At 43.5% G+C, this 6942-nt stretch overlaps 1 long non-coding RNA gene across 1 annotated transcript; it reads left to right on the top strand.

Annotated features, from left to right (window-relative positions):
* The first annotated feature begins 2927 nt into the window (after window positions 1–2927).
* LOC121660288 lies at window positions 2928–5975 on the top strand. The gene is made up of 2 exons (XR_006014577.1): window positions 2928–3456; window positions 4202–5975. It is a non-coding gene; the product is annotated as an uncharacterized LOC121660288 (long non-coding RNA).
* Window positions 5976–6942: the final 967 nt, after the last annotated feature.

Below are 6942 nucleotides of genomic sequence, written 5' to 3'. Positions count from 1 at the left end.
CTCTGAGTCCTAGGTTTGAAATATGAATTTAAAAGGGAGGGGAGTCAGTGAGAGGGGGAAGAGGTAGAAGGGTAGTGTGTCATTTCTTTTGGTATTTTGTTTCCAGCTCTATCCTTTGATCTCTGCAGCAGTGTAGTTCAGACAATCTGTAGAAATATTGCTAAACCAAGTTACTTTGTTATATTTTACCTCAGCCATTTGTCAGCATATGCCATAAAAATTTTGGTTTTCTCTCTTGATCTTTATCAGAGATTGCTGTTTCTCTTTGATGTCTCCCTCCTTATTTGACATTTGGATCTGGTTTCCCATTTAATTATCTAACTCTCTATTGCTATTTTAGTTTAAAAGTTCACTGCAATATTTTACTCCTCCTGTTTCTCGGTCCATTCCTCTGTGCTCCAGCTGAGACACAAGAAAATTATGAGGGTACTCTCTTTCTTAGGGGGGTTTGTGCCTGAACCCTCCTGTGAACAGAGGGGAGCACAGACCTGTGGTCAGTGAGTGTGGGCAGCAAACATGATGCTGGGACATGCTGGATCTCCTAAATCAAAACATCCAGAGGCCATTCTTTGATTAAATGGTAAATTTAGACTGTTTTCTGTAGGTTTGAAAGTCTGAAATGTAAACAGCAATGCAGTCAAAATAGCTGTAAAATGTCATTTAATACAGCCCCAGTTCCTACAAACCATCTTACGAAAACACCATCCTCACTGCTTAGCTGTGTCGGAAAACAGAAGGAATTCCTCACATTTTGTAGCCCAGAGAAGGAGATTTGTCTCCAGAGAGACAAGCTGAAGCACAGAAGACTTTTTACCTCCTTATTCCAGAAAGTTTCTCATAATAGCTGGAAGCTCTTCAGGGCAGCTGGTTCTTGGGATGTTTGACAAGCCATAGGCCACTGGATGAGGTGGGGATGACCAAAAATGACCAGGGCCCTGTGTAGGCAGTTTATTGCTACAGAGTGTGGCCATGAGTGTAATGCAGGAAGGACTGTGTCTTCTGGCATGGCTGGAGAAGTGGGAACCAGTGAGGTAACTGTGCCACACCACTGATGGGATGTGATGAAGTCCTGGTGAACTCCTACACCAATAGGGAGATTTCAACTTCATCCAAAACACAACAAGCTGGAGGAGGAGAAGTCTGGGCACTATTTCTTGCTCTGGAGTTCAGGGCGGGTTAGAAGAACCTTCCTGTGGGTGCTCTGAGACAAAGGATCAAAATATTTCCATTGGTTGTTGTTAAGAGCAGAACTGGAGCTGTGCACAGCCACGGGTGAGTCCTGGCATATGGCTGAGGGGCTTTAGAGGAGGGTGTGCAGCTCCATCTGGCAGGCCCAAGGGAGCAGATCCACTGGAAGCCACAGCAGACTGAACATATTGTGCTTCTGGCTGGGTGACCTCCTCCCCCAGCCCAAATTTGGCAGCCAGACTAAAACTGTGGAGGAAAATACAACATTTGATCAAACCATTCTTTTTTTTTTTTTTTTTTTTTTTTTTTTGCTTTGCCTCCACTTTTCAAATGAAATCTTTGAAAGCAAAGAAGAAACCAGGGAAGTGGTGATCCCAACCTGCCTACGTTCAAGGGTCAGATGCTTGTCTAGCATGAAGCAGACCTAGGTTCAACCCCCTCTTCTGCCTGGGAAGTCTGGAATTTGCATTTCCCACCACTAAGAAAAAAAACCCAGCTGCTGAGATATTCAGAGATGTGTTTGGATATATGGAGACATTTCTGTGTCTTCTCTGTGAAGCCAGCTCCTCTTTGTAGGCAGTACTCAAATGTTGATGGAGCAGAAGAGAAGGACTGTGAGAGGGACTACCTGGCATAACGTTTCCAGCCAAAAATATGGAGGTAATTTGCTTCATTTTCTGCTCTTTGCACTGCAACAGCTTATTTTTGCCTGCCAGATAAGCACTTCCCAAAGGATGGTGCTTGGAAATACACTCCTTTGAAGACAGGCAGAAAATATTCTTTCACCTCTGGATTCCCTGGATGTGGCCAGGGTTTGAAACCCCCATGTACCACATTTGAAGACTGTTGCAAGTAAATTTGCTGCCTGCATGGAGATGAGGCTCTGAATTTATTTACCTTGCCCTGATTCACCTTATCTCCCAATGGGAACTGGGATTTAACAGTGAAACAAATAAATTGTTTGAAACCCAAACTAGTTTTTTGGCAACAAAACGTAAGTAAAATAAGGAATTGTATAGTCCTGCTCCATAATTGAGAGGAAGCTGTTCCCAAATCTTCCCTGTGTGTTTTCGTGGATATTTCAGATGAGTTGATCTCCCTGGGTAGTACAAGAAACTTGATCCCAAGCCATTGGATTTGAAGGAGAGTCCTCTTGTCTTCCCATGAAGTTTTATTATAGCTGAAGTAATTCAAGATTTCTTGGGCAGTTTCCAGCTTATTCTTCAGTTCAGTGTTCAGGGGACGGGAAACAGAGGTGCCCCTGTTAATTAGGAAGAGGTCAGGATTTTATGAAGCATTTTTCTAAATACAGGAAGGAGTTTGAATACTGGGAGAGATGATTTGCAGTAACGTTTTTGGTTTTCTGTAGTATTTTCTTTTCCTTGGTATAATTCTGCTCAACTCAACTTTCAGCACATATAAAACCCCTCATCTCTGCTGGGCAAGGACAGTGATACACCAAGGACTTTGGAAAACACAGCCAGGTTCCTGGCTCTGCCTTTGGCAGTTCCCTCAGCATGCTCCAACAGCCGGCGCAGAAAGAGTGAAACCACAGAATCACGGAATGGTTTGGGTGGGAAGAAACCTTAAAACTCATCTCATTCCACCCCCTGCCACGGGCAGGGACACCTTCCACTATCCCACATTGCTCCAAGCCCTGTTCAGCCTTGGACACTTCCAGACATCCAGGGGCAGCCACAGCTTCTCTGGGCACCCTGTGCCAGGGCCTGCCCAACCTCACAGGGAAGAATTTCCTCCCAGTATCCCATCCAACTCTATTCTCTTTGAGACACTTCAGCTTCAGGGTTGTATTTGCTTCCCTTGCATGTCCACATGGAGAAGGGAGTTTTGTTTGCTTTGTAGCCATGCAGTGATTTAAAAAGACCACTAATATGTTTCTAAGTTTCTTTTCAAAGTTTTACAGGGTAAAAAAGAGAGGCAAGGCATTAAGGGCTTTACATACTCAGAAGGACAGCGGCAGAAAAACAAAGACACTTAATCTGGGATACACAAAGCAGGAAGGGGGGCAGCGTGATGTAGCTGTAATGAGAGACGGCGAGATTGACGTGGAAAAGATGGGACAGGCAGCAGAGTATAAATAGAGCTGCAGTTTATTTGTAACTTTCATTTTTAGGTGGGGATGATTGACACATGGATGGGCTGGATGAAAGTAACCTCCCTGATCTTTAACTTGCAGGTCACATGGAGAAAACTTTGAGAAAATACTCCAACATGTAGATGTCAGGTTGAGTGACAGCTGCGTGTGAGGTGAATTGCATTTCCTGGCTTTTTTACATGCATCACTTCACAGAAATGATGGCTGCCATCGGAACAAAAAGACATCCTTCCCAACCAGGGTCAACAAACTGACAGTGCCCACCCATTAATAGAAAACACTGTCATTTAAAATAAAATGCTATGGAGAAAACTTCAAAAATCTATTAGCCAACACAGCAGATAGTATCAGTTTCTGCCCATGAATTACTGTATACCATTCCAGTGTTAATGTACAGCGCAGTGTGTGGTACAATTTTCATCTGTAACAATATATATAGAATGCCATATGGCTGACAGCATGCACTACACATGTCAGGCTCTTCTGTTTTCTAGCTCTGTACATCTTATTTGCTTCTGTCTAATTATCTTATTCTGTGAAGGGGAGGGAGAGAAAATAAGAAAAGCCAATGGGAATTCAAAAATCAGGGGTAACAAATAGTGCCAATTACTTAATTCCATTGTTAATGTGTTCTTATGTTTCTTAAAATGCAATGCTTTTTAAAAGATGCAGTTGGACATCATTGCTGGAGGTGGAATGTGGGGCTGTAATAAAGGCTCTGTATGTGGCATTTCAAAAAAAACCCCAAACAATCAGAAAGAACAGCCCTGCTTTATGCTGTCCACTTATATTGGTTAATTCTAGGCATAATTTTTCCAGCTGCTAGAATGTGCCCATATTCCTTCCCTATTCCTGTCTGTGTAAAAGTAGTGCCTGTATTTTTTTTTTCCTCAACAGAACCAAAATAGTGCTGAGAAGAATTGCTCTAAAAGTGGAACCCTGGATCTGAAGCAGTCTAAAGAGTTCCTCAGAAGTTTAAGCCTTGAATTTATTTTTTTTTTTTCTGAGGGATTTGGTATTGTTTAAAGGTCAGAGCCCCAAGATTTGTCTTCAGAGATGTAGTCCTGGCTTATCCGTCAGTCACCCTTGTAAAGGCCAGAGGCAATTGCCAGCACTCCCCATGCTGTGCTCCCCTCTTCTTGAGCACTTGATCCACAGGGAAATATCTTGTCCTGGACTGGAAGGCAGCTGCCATCCCTTCTGTAATGGAAAGTAGAGAGAGAAGGGAAAATTGGTACTGCCACCTACATTCAATGGTCCTGAGCGGGGCAGAACTACTACGAGTGCTGCAGCCTTCAGACTTCATGTCGTCACAGGGCTGAGAGGCAAAACCCTTCACTCCATGGCTAGAAGGGATTGGTTGGCCCACCATGAGCTTAAAATAGTATCATTTTTGGGTCATTAACTTTTCCCGGCTGCTGCTTTGGAAGTGAAGCTCAATGCCATGCTGAAAAGCCAATATAGTTAGAAAGGAATTGTGAAATTGAAAAGCAAATGGCACAAACGAGTGGCTTGGTGCAGCCATGGGCTGGCAGGGGCTACACAGGAGTGGTTAACGTTGGTCTGCCTTTATAACAGCTCATGACTGAGGGGCATAAAGTAAACTCTGGTTTTAACCTGCACTGCATGCTTCTCCAACAGGGAAAAATACTTAATCCATGAATGTGGTGTTCAGAACCACCTTGATGCGATACGTGTGTTCTCTGGGATTGGGATGTTCCAAAAGGGGGCATTCTTTGATCAGCAAGGTAATTTTTTCCTTAATGTTTGCAATGGCAAAATGGTTTTTATAGTAGAGATCTCACTGAAAATTCAGGAAGCAGCCAAAGTTAACAGCAGTCTGCTCTGTTGTGTGAGGACCCCTTGCCATATTTGCTTTTAAACCTAGTTAGACATGACCATCCATTTAGGAAAAGAACCTCAAGTATCATTTTCCTAAAAGTTTTCTTAATTCAATGCATTATCACTTTATACCATGACATTTTACCCAGTGATGGGGCTATTTCTGCTAAAATTATGGCACGATTGCAGCTGGAGTTTCCTGTGTGTTCTTCCTATGAGCTGTCATGATCTCCGTATGAATTCCAAATACATGATATTTCATTAACACACGTGTCTTCTTCTTCATATTTTTGTCAATTGTGTCAGATTCCTTCTGCACAAACTCCATAGTAATTATGAGGAAGAAGCATGTTCCCTGCTTCCTTTTTGGTGTGAAACGTGTTCCAGCAAATGGCATATGATTCTTCTCTCCCAGTTAAAAGTGTAGTTTTCATTTTCACACCAGAGGTGTCTGAAATTCCAAAACGGGGGCATAGTGCAGCAAGGCAGAAATAGAAAACTTTTAACAGGGGAAACACAAATTTAATACAATGAAAACCAAAAAACTGAAACTCTTAAAATACCACTCTGGATAGTTTTTGAGTCATTCTTGCAAAGCTGAGGAAGAGATTGCAACAGCATTGAAATACTTTGGGGGAAGGAATGGCCTTGGGCAGAAAAGTGAGGCCAGAGTGGCCCTGGAGCTGCAGAAAAGAGAAACAAGCTGTGCTCTCCCATGTGTGTATTCACTCCAGAACATGAACACAATTGGCTTTGCTCTACACTTCTATGTTTTCCCCCTAAAAAATAAGACTATTTAGAAAAATAAAGGTATTAGTACGTGTTTGAATCTCAGCATCTTACTGGAAAGCCACCTTGTTGTATACATACTTCTATAAATGTTACGTACCATCAGTTAATTTCAGCTCTTTCACCCACAGTCATGGAGATTCAGCCTTTCCAAAAGGAATGGTTGACAAGATGTGGTATGAATGGAAAAAATAGCTCATTTATCCATGGCAAATTACGGGATCAAGTTCTTCTATGTTTCATTAGTGCAATCCATAGTACTTCAGTTATTGGACCATTATTTGTCTGGCTTCTACCAGGGCAGCTAAAGCCATGGAGCATCTAATGTCTGTCAGACTGATCAGACAGAGGCGTCTTTTGGTACTGAATAAATTATTTTTATGACATCTTGAAACTAGCACTGAGTTCAGTTCCCCTCCAGGCTCAGGCAAATGAGGCAGTTGCCGGGAGCAGGAGATGCAGTGGAATGGCCAAGGCCCTTTCCCAGTGCTACAGCAAAACCCCTGCATGGCCAGAGCAGCTCCTGCTGCTGAGCAAACCATCATCCTGGGGAGAAAACATGGCAGGTACGGCCACCAGGAATAGGGGCAGGGAGTCTGCTCAACAGCAACAGGAAATCTCTTCCTTTTCCATCCTGTGGCCAGCAGAGAGCCACACAGACTCCCCAGGGTCCTTGCTCCTCTTCCTACCCCAGTTCTCTGTTTCAAATACACCCTCTGCCCTTTTCCTTCTATCTTGCTCCTCTCAGCCATGGCTCAGCTAAGCTCTGGCCAAACCCGGTGCTCCTGTTCCCAGGATATAAACACCAGGCCTTTGCATCTGCCCTCTGCACCAGAAAAGGCATTCCTGCTTCCTCTCCTTTGTGACTATGGGAGCTGTTCTGTGCACCTCACTTGTGCCAGAGTCTCCCTATTCCCTGCAGCCGAGTTCCAGGTGAGCAGTGGGCTCCATGCTGAGGCCTCTCACTATGTTGTCTCCTCTTGGCTTTGGTTGCATGTGAAAATTCA

Source organism: Corvus kubaryi, unplaced genomic scaffold (assembly GCF_017639235.1).
Source record: "Corvus kubaryi isolate FWS band 111438036 unplaced genomic scaffold, C.kubaryi_AGA036_p1.0 138, whole genome shotgun sequence".
NCBI classification, from domain to species: Eukaryota; Metazoa; Chordata; class Aves; order Passeriformes; family Corvidae; genus Corvus; species Corvus kubaryi.
Note: the sequence above shows the minus strand (reverse complement) of the source record. Positions and strands in the feature narration are given on the sequence as shown.